The sequence below is a fragment of the Rhinolophus ferrumequinum genome, chromosome 24 (assembly GCF_004115265.2).
Source record: "Rhinolophus ferrumequinum isolate MPI-CBG mRhiFer1 chromosome 24, mRhiFer1_v1.p, whole genome shotgun sequence".
Taxonomy (NCBI): Eukaryota; Metazoa; Chordata; class Mammalia; order Chiroptera; family Rhinolophidae; genus Rhinolophus; species Rhinolophus ferrumequinum.
Genome location: NC_046307.1, coordinates 11,820,327 through 11,835,646, shown reverse-complemented (window position 1 = coordinate 11,835,646; position 15,320 = coordinate 11,820,327). Strand labels below are relative to the sequence as shown.

Below are 15,320 nucleotides of genomic sequence, written 5' to 3'. Positions count from 1 at the left end.
CTCCTGCTGCAGGGCTGCTGGCCTAGCTGTGCGCTCATGCATATGTTATGTTCCCACAAGGTGACGGTGACACCACCAATTACCCAATTTCTCTCTCGACAGGGAACTGCCAGCCTGTCAGGACTGCTCAGAGCCCCTCTCACCCCCACTTCCCTTCACCCCCAGCCTACCAGGAGAGAAAGAGAGAGATCATGCCAGTTATTCCATGAACAGGCTTTGAGCCTTAAGAACCAAAGGGGAGACATTCAGTCTCCAAACCACAGGGGGGGCAATGCCACAGGTCACAGTGAGTGTTCCCATCAGCTAGCAGGCCAATTCCCAAGTTTTCATGAGAAACGTATTACTCAGGGTTTTTAACAGCATGTTTTTAACAGCATGTATTGAGGTTTTTCTGTGTGCCTGGGGACTCGTGATGCAGAAAACGTTTTAGTGGAGAGGCTTTGTGGGATCTATGGTTCTGGGAGGCTTAGAGGCATGTCACTCCCAAGGCTCATGAAAGTCCGTAGCAGGGAGCTTTGGGCGACTTGTACAAGAGCAAGCTCACCCCACCTCCTCAGCTGGCCTCAAGGTGTCTGTAACGAATACGAGCACCCAGTAGCCCTCAGATCCACAGCAGCTGGTCAGGCTGAGGTCCAAAGGCACAACTCTCAATTATGTTTCCACTTTAGATAAACTCTGGAGTCTTAGAATCAGCTCTTATGTTAGACAATGTCATTCATCCTGATGAAAACTGTAGAGCTCCAAAGACCCATGTGTTTCAATATCAATGTGCTTTCCACATAAGCAAGATGGCTGATCGGTCTTTCCGGGTTTGGTTTTCCTCCCAGCTATTTCACAGGGTCAATACTGGGGATATTCTCAGTGCCTCCCAAACAGCCTCTGGGCATTTCTCCCCTTGCCTGATTGTCTTAATTTGTCTGGGGTGAACCATATATACATATAATCTGTGGAATTCACATATATATATATATACATATATATATATGATCTGTGGCATTCATCTAGAGAGAGCTTCTAAGTTTGATAAAATCTGTCTGCCCTTTTACTTTAAATAATCAAAAATTCTAAGAAAAATGGCTTTTTTTAAAGACACTGAATCCCAAAGATAAAATCGATCCGTCATGGGAAAGGTGGCCTTAGCACAGCCTGATGCCAGGGTTCCAAAGCACAGCCTGATGCCAGGGGAGGAATCGGGCTGCAGTTTCAAGTAAGATCCTATTTTCTCTTAGCTCAGGGAAACTCATTTTCCAGCCCACCCCATGAGCTCACTGAGGCTTTTCATCAAAGCACAGCAATCCCTTCCTGAAGCTGCTCAGATACCCATGACCTTGACGTTCAAACAAACCCTGCTGTGGAGACACAATGGTAAAGAGGAGCTTGAGTTTCCAGAACTGTAAGCATTTCCTTCCTTCCCCAAGCCAGAGCATCCGCCTGCCTCCCAGCAGAGAGTGAAAAGTGAAGAGAGTAACAAAGCAAAGACCAGGAGATGCTCCAGCATCTGCAGATTTACATTCACAGTTTGGGCTGTTCAGGAGCAATTCCAACAGCTTAGGAAATGCAGGCCTTTGCCATTTTCCTGAAACACAAATCCCAACTTCTTAGGAAAACTGTCATTGAAGGTAGAGCAGTCAGCTAGTCCACAAGTCTGGTCACCACCACCTCATAGCTACATGTTCCCTCTCGTTGTCAACTACTCCGTACAAAATGGCCGTGATGAACAAGAAGAAAAAGTGGAACATTCCATGAACGTGATGGTTCGGGTCAGAATAAAAAGGTTTTATGAGGGAAACCATTTACTCCAGTGGTATTTGCCAATTAGGGGAGTCATAAAGGTCTCAGGCGATACCCATCATGACTGTCACAGATATGCTGCAATCCCTAAGTAGGACGATGATAAACGACCTGCATTAAACGTCAGCCTTGCTCACTGCAAAGACCTCTAACGAGTAAATTCGCTCAAACTGTGTATCAGGTGACAGCAGACAGACTCACAGTCTTCCTTGATTTATTCTATCGTGCTTTACCAGTGGAAATACCTAATATTAAAAAGGCTTATTAATATTATAATGAGATTTCAGTTTTAATTTATGAACTTTAGTATGCTTGCCTGGGCACAATCTAACCCTGGGTCTTTGAGTTATGAAATGAATAGCACCAAGGCCTATTAACAAATATACTGCCTTTTACAATTGATACAGATACACAGCGGGTGCCACAAAAATGTATACACATTTTAAGAAAGGAAACAACTGTATTAAATTTGTAATACTCAATATATACTGATAACAAAAGATGAATACCAGTCACATTTGACTTCTGCAATTACGAGAGGTGCTCAAAGTGGTTACCATCAGCGTCCAGACACTTCTGATAACGGCGAAATACTGCTTGAGCAACGTGACCAAAGCGTTCATTTGCATACATTTTTTTGGCTACCCCGGTAGATACGAGTCTTACAGCTGAAATATAAAACCACAAAAAATTCCTAAGGCTCTGCCCATTTGATATCACATCAAGCCATTAATTCAGTGATTAAAGCAAACTATTTGTTCTTGGTAGTTTCAAGAGCTTCTGATAGGTGTGACCTTAAGAAAAGGTTTTGTGTGCAAATAAATCACATGGATTCCTTTGCTTAAAGAAACCGTAGAGCCTTTAGAGAGCATTGCTATTCTAAAAAGCAGGGTACAATATCTATTACTTAACCACAGAACTCTCTTTCTCATGGAGCACCTGGTAAAACGAGTTGTCCACGTGACGGTCTTTGGGAAACTCTAACACAGAATCAGCCTATGTATCTATGAAGTAGGTGCAGCCCCATGGCTGGTCCTGCGCCCTAGATCCTGTTATTCAATTGAACGTTTGCCTCCTTCAGCCATCACCCGAATGTCTGGTCCCCTGGCTGGCTCAGTCATAACGACAGCCTCCATGAGACAGAAACAATCACCCCACCACGGCACAGGGGACCATGAGGTAAAGAGGAAAGAATCATGAAGTGGGTGTCAGGAGACCAGATTTCTAGCGCAAGTCTTACACTTACTAGCCATGTAGTCCTGGGCAAGTCTTTGACGCTCTCTGGGCCTCATTTCCCATCTGCAAAATGGGCATATAAGATTTTGCTTCACAGAGTTCTCTGTGAACTTTCAAATGAACTGATATGAGAGGAAACACTCCAGAAACTGTCAAGTTCTCTGCAGCTCCCCAGGGAAGCATCATTGCTGTCAATCAGCGATGTCCCTTCCTCGGTTAGAGACGTCTTTCTATCCTGAGACGTTCCTTAGCTGGTCCCTTGTGATCTCCCCAGAGAATGCTAGAAATGTCCCCCGGTGGAACATTGTCCTCCTTACCGCCCAAAATCCCTCCCGAAAAGACCAAAGGCCTTGTGAGGATATGGTTGTTCTCCAGGACTTCGACCTTAAGAGGGTAACTCAGCCCCCCAATAACCCAGGCAGATGTGTCATCTGAAATGTGAACCGTTGTTTGGAAAGCAGTGTTAGAGAAGTAAGTGGCTGAGGGGCCTCTCTGAGGTTAATCCTGCTGCAGCCGCTTCTTAATAGGGTCATTTGGGCAAATCACAGAGCCTCCCTGTGGCTCCCTTTCCTCATCTATAAAATTGGGATGATCACAGTTACTTCATAGGATGATGCAAATCGAATGGGGTACAGTACGTGTGCGCCCCAGCCTGTGGGATACACACGGCAGTAGTAAGACACACGCTGCACGGGCTCTGCGTGAACGTCACATCACTTAGGACATTTCTGTTACTGGTTTCAGTCCATCCCAGCCTTAAACGCACACTCCCTTCAGAAGCCAAACTTGCCTCACGAAGAAGCAAGGACGCTTGTCTCCCACGCTGAGTCACACTTAAGCTCAGAAGCGACTCACGGACAAAGAGAACAATCCCCTCAGCTCTGACCTGCAGCCTGATATATACACAGGCCTTAGTCTTCTCCTCCAGGGCCAAGCTGAGTAACCGACATCTTGCTGTCTTCTCCCCTTCTATCCTAAATATCCTTCTTAAAGGTCCTCTACACCCACTGCATAGCAACCCTAAATAAATGCTCAGGGGTCCTCCACCCCATCAACTGGGAAGGCCCAACAGTTTCTGAATCTATTTAGGCTCAGCTTGGCCCAGGCTGGACGCATAAAGGGAGCCTAGTGTCTGGCACATGGTCATTTCTAAGTGACGAGTCACAATCCTTGGTGCCTATTCCACCTGTCTAACTGAGGACACACATCTGGGCCCTTCCTTCACTCTCACTCCCGTTGTCTTTCCTCTTCATCGCTTCTTCATCTCTTGGCTTACAGGGTTATTATGTTCTTCTCTTTCGCTATATCATTTCTTCCTTCTTTCTGACTCCGAGTCTGTCTTAAGGAGAATCTGGTGAATCTATTCACCAAAAGAACTTTGTAGACATGGGTCCTCCAGGCTTAATTGCCACAGAAGTGTGGGGCAGAGACCCAGCAGGTCATATTTTACAGGATAGAGGCCTTAACTTCACCTTCGGAGGAGATGCAGGCCCCTTTGGACATAACTAAGCAAAAGTCTCCTACAAAGGACAACGCATGATTATTTTGTCCCAAATGATATTGCTCCCATTGTAGAAAGCAAGTCTCTCATCAGGCGCTATCACCAGTAAGGGCGGCCAGTTCAATCCGCCAAGGTTTTAGCCACCACCTCTGAGCTCTGCAGACACTGAGCAGCTGGCTGTGGATGCTGAGGAGAGATCCGCAAGCGCCATCGGGGTGGGGGAGGTGACGACAGGTAAGCTATGACTGCTGCGGCAGCCTCTGCACTTCACGAGCTGAGCTAAGCAGAGTTCACAGCAGTTTCCTCTTTCGGACTCCTAGGTGGCCCCCAGTGCTAGTATCTTGGCATGTGGCTGATCTGGGGAATCTAATCATAGTGCCAGCCATCTTTCCTTCCAACTGATGAAAACTCCCCACTCCTCTCAAGAGGCAGTGCCACTCTGCTGAGCCTTCCTGCCCCTGCAGTGTCAGAGATGCCCTTCCCGCCTCTGCCAAGCTCCTGCTCATTCCTGTCTCCGAAAGCTAGTCTCCTATGCAATCAAGACCTGGGACAGGACAATGGGAAGGGGGAGGACTGCAGGGAGCAACCCTCGCGAGCCCTACTCAGTGACTCAGGTCCCTTTCTTCACACTGTTTTACTAAGGAAATCATAGCCCCTGTGAGTTTCATTCATTGACTCACTCATCATTTAACAGACATCCACTGGTGTCTACTATACCACCCGTTCTGTGCTGGGCACTGGGAGACAGACACGACCGAGACCCAAGCCTTGCCCTTGGGGGTTCACGTAGCAATGGAGAGAGGTGTGTGAACAAAGTGTTGTCATCCTGTTTGAGCAGGGCAGCCAGGAATGGGACGGGGGCAGCATGGAGGCCAGAGGACGCACTAGCCAGGAAATGTTTCCCAGAAGGGGAAATGTTTCCCAGAAGGGGAAATGCTTGAGACGGGGCTTCAAGGATGAAAGGTGCTGGGTGGGATGGCAACTCAGGCAGAGAGAGATAAGGGAGAACAGCTCAGGCCGAGAGAGGTGCAAGCTGAAAAGTCAACGCACCTGAGAAGCAGTACGTGTAGGGAACGTGTTTAGCAAGGGATGGGTGTTCCCCACGGCTGCATCGCTGTGGGAAAGCAGCAGACTGGTAAGCTTGTCAGAGCCGGATTCTTCAGGCTATCCCACGCCATGCATGGGCACTTGGACGTTATCTTGCCAGTAGTATGCAATAGAATTTTCTGTGATGATGAAAATCTTCTATTTTCTACTCTGTAATATGTAGCCACTAGCTTCATAGGGCTAATTACCACGTGAAATATGGATAATGTAATTATGGAACTGAATTCTTAGTATTTTTAAATTAATGAATTTAAATGTTAATAGCCACATGTGCCAGTGGTTACCAAATTAGACAGCACGGCTGTATTCAGTCCTTCAACAAGCTTTCGTTGCATGACTACAAAGTGTGCTGTGCTAATCACTGGGGACATGGCGGTGAATAAAAATGACATGTCAGCCATCGTTAGGAAGACAGACGCGAATCAAAACATCACACCAATAAACTGTCATGCTACAACTGAAGTAAGTGTAATAAAAGAGAAGAACATGATCTTATAACTTCTAAAGACAGATGTGACCTGACCGGGGTGGCCAATGAAGGCTTCTCCGAGGAATTCAGCTTGCTCGGAGGAAAATTAACCAGAGGTGGGGAGGGCATTTCTGGCAGAAAGAACATGTTCAAAGCACGTGCAAAGGCCCTGTGGCGAGAAGGAACCTACCACAGAAGAGGAACTGAAAGAAGGTGAACGTGACCAAGTTAGAAGGCCTGAGGAAGAGTGGGGTGCGGGATGAGTCCTGCGACAAAGACAGGCCCCAGACTATGCAGGGCTTGCAGGCCTTGCTAATGGATTTTGGTTTGTTCTTTTAAGAACAACAAGAAGCCATCAGAGGGCTTTAATCACAACTGGATGTAAATATTCAGATAGATGGAGACAGCTTTTCCTCTGAGAAAGGCGGGAAGGCAAACGGGTTGGGTAGGCATGCAGCATTATTTGTTGGGCAAAAGGGACAGGACATTCTTCAATAGGTCAAGTTATGTATGCTTTGTTGACAAGCAAAACCAAACTTGCAGTGGCTCTTTACAAAAGGAGGTGTACTTATTGCTCATCATATTTCCATCTAGGAATAGAATTCAGTGAGGAACCCAGGCTGCTAGAATAGCGACCATCTCAAATGTTTGCCAAAGGGAAACCCAGCTCTGGAGAGTGTCACGCCAGCTTAAATACTGTCACCTAGAAAGGGCACACATGGTTTCTGCTTACAACTCATGTCAATACTCCCTCACAAGAAGGGCCAGGAAGTATAACCCTGACATACGTTGGAAAGGAGAGAAAAAGGGAGCTATTTGGCAAACATAATAGCTCTAATGACTACCAGCAAGAGAAAAGCTGAGGGAATTCATATAAATAGTCTTAACTCCTCTGTCAGTAGAAAGCAGAATCATCCTTTGAGGTAGAAAGCAGTCTGAAAAAGGTTTAAAAAGTTCTGGAAAAATTCTGTGGGAGATGCGAGAGCCAACAGCCCAGCCAAGACTGGAGACTGTAAATTCTTTGGCAATAGCCTGTGATCTTACTAAAAATGGAAAATGTCTACAAAAAACTGGGAACACACCAAGTCAGTGTCCTCCATGAAACCTAATTCTCTGCTGTCAGTTTCATTTCAAGATTCCTTCACAGACATGGGGCCCAGAATTGCACAAAATGTGCCCATGGCACAGCACCCAGAGGGTTCCCCTCAGAGAAGACAGCCAAGGAGGGAGGGACAAGCTCAGAGGGAGGTGGGGGGCCAAGTCCACTCACACCACCACTCTGTCTAAAGCTGGGCCAGGGCCTCTAACCCTAGCAGAAGCCCCTTTGCTTCTTTCTTCTAAAAATCACCCTCTTGTGCACGTTTTACAGTTGTGCTGTAAATGGGCCGTTTTTCTACCTGGAAAAACTTCCAGGAGAATAAAATAGAACCTGTTGGGTAGCAATATAGTGTTGTGGCCGGGCACCTACCTGCTCAGGTCCTCCACTTACTGTGTGCCTTTAGAGAAGTCACTTGATCTGCTGGCTTGCAGGGGTCCCCACGTAAGGCACTCACTGCTCCAAACCTCGAGCGCCTCCTGGCTGAAATCTGTGCTAGAGACGCAGTGAGGCCCAGAGCAGATGCACAAGTGGCTGAAACCCCTCACCCTAAAGCAGTGACCACGAGTAGGGACCCTAGAGAGAAGGCAGACGACCTCTGCTGGGGACCGGTCTCATTTCCTCCATCTGCACAGAGCACAGGGCCACTGAGCAAAGGGGACCTGAGGACAGCAGGGCTTTCCAGAGGACGTCTGAGAGGTCAGTCAGCTCACATGCTCTGAGCAGACATTCTCCCACTGTGTTTTCCTGCGGAGGCATCATTTCAACAGATGCTCAGAGTTAAGAAGATCAGAGTTGTGAGAAACACAGTCTGGCTGGTCAGGCACTACCCCACACCGCATCGCAGGATGCCCACTCGCTGCCAAACGAGGTTAGAATCCATTGGTGTCGAAAGCGTCAATCGACATCCTCTTTGGGGATTCCTTCTGTGACTCTAGCCTGGCCACACGGCACAAACGCGATCAATGTCCATTCATCTCCTGGCTCAGAGGGGCTATCTTTTGCATAGAAATAAAAGTTCTGTTTTCCTCAAGCAGAAAATCTTAAGAAGGACTAACCCAAGTACATGTGTATCCCTTTTCTGCCTGGAAAACTCGCAGGAGAAAACTAGAACCTTTTGGACAATAGTATAGTGCTGTGGCTGGAAGCGAGACTGCACATGTTCAAATCCCACGTCCTTCTTTTGTCCTACTAGATACAAGTTATTTCTCTCTGGGCCTCAGTTTTCTTATCTGTAAAATAGGAACAAATAGAACCTAATAAACAGTAATCAATGTATATTAACACATATAATGTAGCTCATATATGTTAAGTGCATAATAAACGTTACCTAATGGAAGCTGTCTGCCATGTTGACTTTACAAGCAGAACTACCCTTAAGACAAATCAGGCTTTCTCAACCTCAGTACTACTGACATTTGGGGCCAGATAATCCTTTGCTGTGGGCACTGTCCTGTGCGTTATAAGTTATTTAGCAACATCCCTGGCCTCTACCAACCAGATGTCAGTAGTACACTCCCCTCAAGTTGTGTCAACCAAAAATGTCTCCAGACATGGTCTCTAATGTCCCTGGGGAAAGGAGGACAATCGTCATCCTCAGTTGAGACGCTCTAGAACACTTTTCCAGATCTAGGCCGTAACCCTTAAATTGTAAACCCCGAGGCAGAGACTGTAGTTCTCTTCACGCGGGCGCTGTATCTCTCTGGACCAAAGGCAGGGGTAGATCAAACCCAGAGTCACTGGATCTCTCTACCATGTTACCCCAAAAAGAAGACCTAGCTGGACAATCAGCTCTAATGAGTCTTTTGGAGCAAAAATTAATATAAAACCCGGTCTTATTCTACTGTAATATAAGATTGGGTATAGTATAATATAATATAGTGTAATATAATATAATACACCAGGTCTTATATTAATTTTTGCTCCAAAAGACATATTAGAGCTGATTGTCCAGCTAGATCTTATTTTTGGGGAAACATAAACTTAACTGTAGCATAAACTCAATTCTTACACTTAGCTACACAATGGAACCACCTGGAAGCTTTGTAAGAAACACCAATAACGCTGCCCCACCCACAGTTTCTAACGCAATTCTTCTGGGTGTGAGCCCGGCCACTCAGTTGAGTTTTTTAAAGGTTCCTGATGATTCTAATTATTGTAAAGACTGAGCTCCTGGAAGGTGGGACCTTTTCTCATTCATCCTGGTCTCTGAAGACAGAGCAGGCAGGGTGGTGACTAAATAAACAGACGGGTGTAAAGTGTGCAGCCACAGGCTTTAATGCATCTCCGAATAACTGTGATTCCCTGTGATGTAAAAACACACATCACAGAATTCAGAAGGTGTCCCAGGCTGGCTTTGGAGTATATGGGGCCATCCTCTCTGTTCCCGCCACTGCTGACCTGTCACCCTCTCGGGTTCGTAACTCTGGAAGAGCGCTTGCTATACGGAGAAGCCCGAACGCTGGTTCTGGCCTGACAGTTCGAGGGGTGAGCAGAGAGGTGGGTGGCCCCCACGGTGGCCCTGCACGGCCGGGGCCAGGCAGTGGGGCCTCTGTCCTCCAGAGAGAGCTCAGATCTCGGGGTGCTCCCCGTGAGGCCCGAGTGCTCCCTGCACTCAGGGGCCCGAGTTGCTGGTCCACCCCCACACCCGGCCCGGCTTTCAGAGAACAGCAGCCCCTGATGCCTCCTCTGTGCCCTTCCGCAGGCCTACTGTGAGCCGCCTGACACGAAAGAGCAGATACTCCCGCACATCTGCCAGGGAGGCTTCGGATCCTCCCAGTATGAGTTGTCATGACAGGGCAGATGACTACTGCGCCTTTGTGGTTATGGTGCTGCCTTTTGTTCAACTCTTGCAATATGTAAATATTTGCACGACTGGATAATCCATTAAAGCATTTCTCTTCTTCTTGGTTATCGTGTTCCCTAAGCTGCGGAGTCTTAGCTTGTGTAACTGTTGTTATATTCATTATGTGCGGCATTTGTTAAAACAGCCAGAGCCAGATTATTACCACATCCTGATTTGGGGGGTTAACAAGAAGCATATTCAAGGGAGGAACATCAATCCCCAGTGCCCCCAAGAAACAGATGCAAATCAGAGCCACTTACTAGCCCGGAGTGGGAAGAACAATAAGAGCCATTTTCAAATTGTCACTTTTATCCGAGTCAAACAGATCTTAGAATTATAGTTCCCCCACCCCAAGAACCTGTGACTAACTCCAGTAATTAAGCTAAAGAACAACTGCACATTTCTGTTCTCATTATTTCTGTACTAAATGCTCATATATGGATTCTGAGTCTTAAAGAGCATTTGACCTTTTATATATTCCTCCCATTACATATCATAATGCATTATTCTTTTATCAACATTCATCTCTCTACAGTCACTTGCTAATTTCTTGATGGCAGGGGAGTTTTATAAGTGTAATTGTGGGTGAAAATCTTTGCTTAATAGAGATGCTATCGTTTATGCAATCCAGCCATAGTCATATCTTGTTTGGATAATTGCAAGAGCCTCTACCTGGTCGCCCTCTCCTCCTTCTTCCTGCCCCCCCGCCGCCCCCCCGCCAACACACACACACAAGCAACAGAGAAATTTGTAAGTAATCAGATTGTATCATGCCCCTGCTTAAATCTTCCATCTAAAGGTGAACAAGACAGACACAGTCTCTGCCCTCAGAGAGCTCAAAATCTAATAATCTTCACTGCTAGAAGCAGGGCCTGAAATGAGGGTCTTTGTGCAAGATCTGCATTTGACCTCAGGAGACACCTGCAATGAAGGGGCAGATGCAGGATGACGCAGGAGAAGCAGCTAAGCTACGCTGTGGTTTCAGTGAAGCCTGACTTCAGCCTGATCTCATGGGGAGCTCTGGACTGTGAGCAGCACTCCGCATGCCCCAGGCTGAGGCCCGGGGACTGGCCTTTGGTACGCCTGTATCATCCGTCAGTCTTTAGTTGCAGGCTGCCCCCAAGGAGAGGACACAACTGCCCAGGCATTTCTGGGCAAAGCACCCCCACTGGCTGAGTGGACTTTCTGGAGAAGGTCCTCTCTGAGCCCTCAGCTGCCAACAATCCCAGCAGCTGGGGACGGTTGCAGCTTACTGGTGAAGGAATCTCGGCAGGCCACCAACATCTTCTTGTCCCTAAAACTCTTAAAATCCAAACTACTAACCATGGCCTACACGGCTGCCTGGCCTGGCCTCTGCCTCCCTCTCCAAAGTCACGTCACACCAGCCCCCTCTTGCTCATTCCTCCCCAGTTACATACACTGCCTGCCTCTCTGTTCCTTAAACACTCCATACTGGCTCCCACCCCAGAGAAGTTACTCATCCCTTTCCCTCAAAGCTCTGCTGGCTGGATTCTCCTCATTGTTCCAATCTCAGATCAACAGTCTCCTCCTCAGAGACAGCCTGTTGACGTCCTACCTGGTGTTTCCTCCTCCATCAGCCACCCTCTGCCCCAGTGCCCTCTTTTGTAGTAAACATCTTTTGTTTCATTTGTTTACTTGTCTATCATCTATTCCCCCAACCCAGTACATTCTGTGGCAGCAGCTCACCTCTGTATCCCTAGCCTGGAGCAGACTCAGGCAACTAGAAGATTCTTAAAAATATTTATTGAATTTCATACTTGAATGAATGAATGCATCATATTTGAGTTTTCTTCCAGTTCTTATTTTTCTGAAATACAATAAAATTCCATGTACAAGGTCAGGTGCATTCCTAAAAGCTGTTGAGGAAATGCAGGGTTCTCCTGAGAATCAAAATGAGATAAATAGGAAAGTACCCCACGATGAGGTACTAGATCTTAGGCCTTACTTGTCTCCTTCTCGAACACCTACAACTACTGGGACCGAGTCCATAGAAACTCAGAGTATGGCCGATGGCCTTATTTTACGAGGGAGAGAGAGAAAGAGAGAGAGAGAAAGAGGGAGAGAAAGAGGGAGGGAGAGAGGGAGAGAGGGAGGGGGGGGAGAGGGGGGGGAGGTCATTTAAATACAAAAATACCATTGTTTAATAAAATTAGTAATGATTTGGTCACTTTTCTTCAATAATTTTCTTAAAATTGCATCCTGGAAGAATTACAAATCAATTAATTCTTTATACTTATTATTCTATAACAAACTACTTATTATTCTATAACAAACCCATCTGATGTATCGTCTGTTTTGCCTCCTCTCCTTCTGATAGGTGTTAGCTCTTACTGAACAGACAGACTTGCAAGCATGAAGGAAGGAATCATCATATAAGACCTGTTAGCAGCTAAATCTGCGGACGTTAAAAAGATATGTAGGTTCCAGCCCCCGCCATCAGGAGCTTACATCCTAAACGGCCCTTTATCCAACAGGGAACGAGTAATTCAGGCAATAATGATGTGGGAAACCTTCAAGGAGGAAGAAAAGTTAGCTTCTGAGTCACATCCTGAAAGGAGGATCAGAGATCAAAAGAAAAGGGGAATGAAGACATTCCAGATGGAGGACACAGTGGGGGAAAGCACAAAGGTGTGATAATGTTTGGAGAGTTACAGGATGGTCAGGATGAGGATGTAGGAGAAGAGAGAAGGCTGAGGAGGAGGGCACAAAATGCAGCGGGGGATCAGGAGCCTGGGGATGGAGGCAATAGGACGGCTGGGGAAGCAGGGGAGCTGTGGTGGGCTGTCATTCTATGCCAGAGAGGGAACCCTCAAGGTTGTCTTTGCAGTGGCCATTATAATTTTACCTATCATATTCATTGCACAGACAGCATCATAACAGTAAGAAAAATATTTAGAAGTCAAAGAATAACCTACATATATGCATATGTCAGTTGTTTCATGTTTACTTTCTTCCAATTCTTACCCATATGCAGACATGTATTTACATAAGTATAGCTATTGGGTAAACAATTTTGTGATTCGATTCAACCTAGTATTAGAAGGTAAACATTTTTCTATTTTTTTCTATAATTATTATTTTTATGCCGGCGTAAGACTGATGTACCATTATTTATGTATCTTCTCTACTGGTGAACATTCATTTTTCATATATTCTTTTTTAATCTTACTATTATCATCATACATAGCACTTTCTTTCCTTATTTTGTTTTCTAAAATTGAATTTCTGAGAGTGAGGCCACTCAGTCAAAGAACACAAATATTACTTAAACACATTGCAAAATTATTTTCCCAAATGGCTATACTTCTGTGTAACGTCAACCGTATTGTACAGAACTGGCTTCATCAGTACTTGACAAGCTCTAGGCGTTATTAGGGTTTCTTCGTCTACTTTCGCAGGTGTAAAATACTACCCTATGCGTATCTGTGAATGTATCCCTCTGGTCTCTAAGCAGATGAGCGTTTTCTATGTGAATTCAGCCTATCCACAGCCACTTGCACACCAGAGCACCAATACCCTGCAGCATTTCCAAACGGGAGGCGTGATCTTTTCCCTGTGCATTGGATGGCACTTGTGCAATACAGAACTTTTTACCCATTTGTGGGCAGGTCAGTGGTATCTCATGACTGCAGGTAGCCCTTCCTTCCAGAAGACAATTCTAGCAGCAAGGTCTGATGGTGTCTGAGAGAACAGGGACTAACTAAGACACTATTTAGAAGAGCCTAGTGGGAGGCGATGAGGATGTAAAGTAAGGCAGTGGCTGTGCTCATGAAAGGAAGGAACCTCTGTAATTGTTATTTTGGTGAAAACAGGACTTTGCAATCCCGGAAGGTTCTGTGAGGCTCTGGCCTACCAACCAGAAGAGAAATGGCTTTGCTCATTTTTCCTAAGTTGTCCTAACAGATTTCATTTAGGTAAGGAAGGGAATTGGAGGCCATTTAGGAGCCTGGAAGACTTCGCAATAGGATGGGGCCGCACAGAGCCGTGGGCCCACAGCAGGAGGAGAAGGATTGGGGGAGGACAGAAGACTCAGCGTTGCAGAGAGATGCTCAGAAAGATGGCACATACAATAGCTCTCGCTCACTGAGTGTCCCCACTCTTCACATGCATGTCACATCCTCATAGCAGCCTCGGCCATGTTTTTCCCATTTTACTGAGGAAGGAGGGACAGCAAGTGACGGAAAGTTAAGCAGCTGGTCAGAAGCAGAGCAGAGACTCCAATTTACATCCCTGGTCCCAAAGCCTCTGTTCTCAGCTACCACACAGTGCTGGGGCCAGCAGGCCAGGAGCAGGTCTCTCTGTCCAGCAGGCTGCCAGAGGAATTCCCAAAGGGAATTCCCAAAGTGGGCACTCTTGCTCAAGTCCACAAGTCCTGTGCATGCAGGCAGAGCAGTGCCAGAAACCGGAGGGGGTCTGGCTGTATAAACTAACATAGTCGAAATGCTCACGTGAAAGCTCTCACCAGACCCTCAACGACCCCTTCTTAGGCGGTTTCCCCAGATTATTTTCGGTGGACGCAAAATAATACTTGATTTTCTCATAAGGACCCTTATTCAATGGGCAAAAAGGAGATGTTAAAATGTTCACTAATTTGGAAGCTGCTTTCAGTAACTAGCAGGCTAAAACTTAGCGAAATTAAAACCCATTGGGGAAGATTTATAAAGACAAAGTTCCAACAGCCAAGTCCATTAGCACCAGTTACAGATGATAACGGATCACGACCCAGAGAAAACTGACGGTGCACGATGAGGGCCTATGAGGGCGGGGGACACGTACACGTACATAATGTTCTTCTGTCACTGTAATTGGTCATTACAGCCACAACAGGGCTCACATTACCTGAAGGTTCTTTACATGGCTGTTAAAGGCTCCTTCCTGAAAAACTTGAGTCGCTCCCAGATAATCAAACAATGCTTGTTTCTGCTGAAAAACGGGCCTTTTCACATGCTGTGGAAAGCAGACTTCCTGGGAGAGCGGTCAGAATGGAGAGCTCTGCAGTGAGACAGCCTGGGGTCGCCTTGGCAATCACTTAACCTCCTTGTCCGTCATATGTAAAGTGGGGGCAGTAATGCTTGCCTTACAAAGTTCCCCGACACAGAAAGTACTGGTAAGTGTGGGCTACCGGCACACTATAAATGTGACCTTCTGGAATTACTGGGATCCGTCCGTAGCAGGTACTAGTTAGTGATGCTACGTGTTATCTGGGTGGCAGGCAAGGCACAGCCCACTCCAAGCTGTTACATTCTAGAAAAAA

The 15,320-nt window shown here is 46.4% G+C and overlaps 1 protein-coding gene across 2 annotated transcripts in view; it reads left to right on the top strand.

Annotated features, from left to right (window-relative positions):
• TRPC7 (transient receptor potential cation channel subfamily C member 7) overlaps positions 1-15,320 on the top strand; it is a 127,338-nt gene that overhangs the window by 44,251 nt on the left and 67,767 nt on the right. The window lies entirely within an intron of this gene.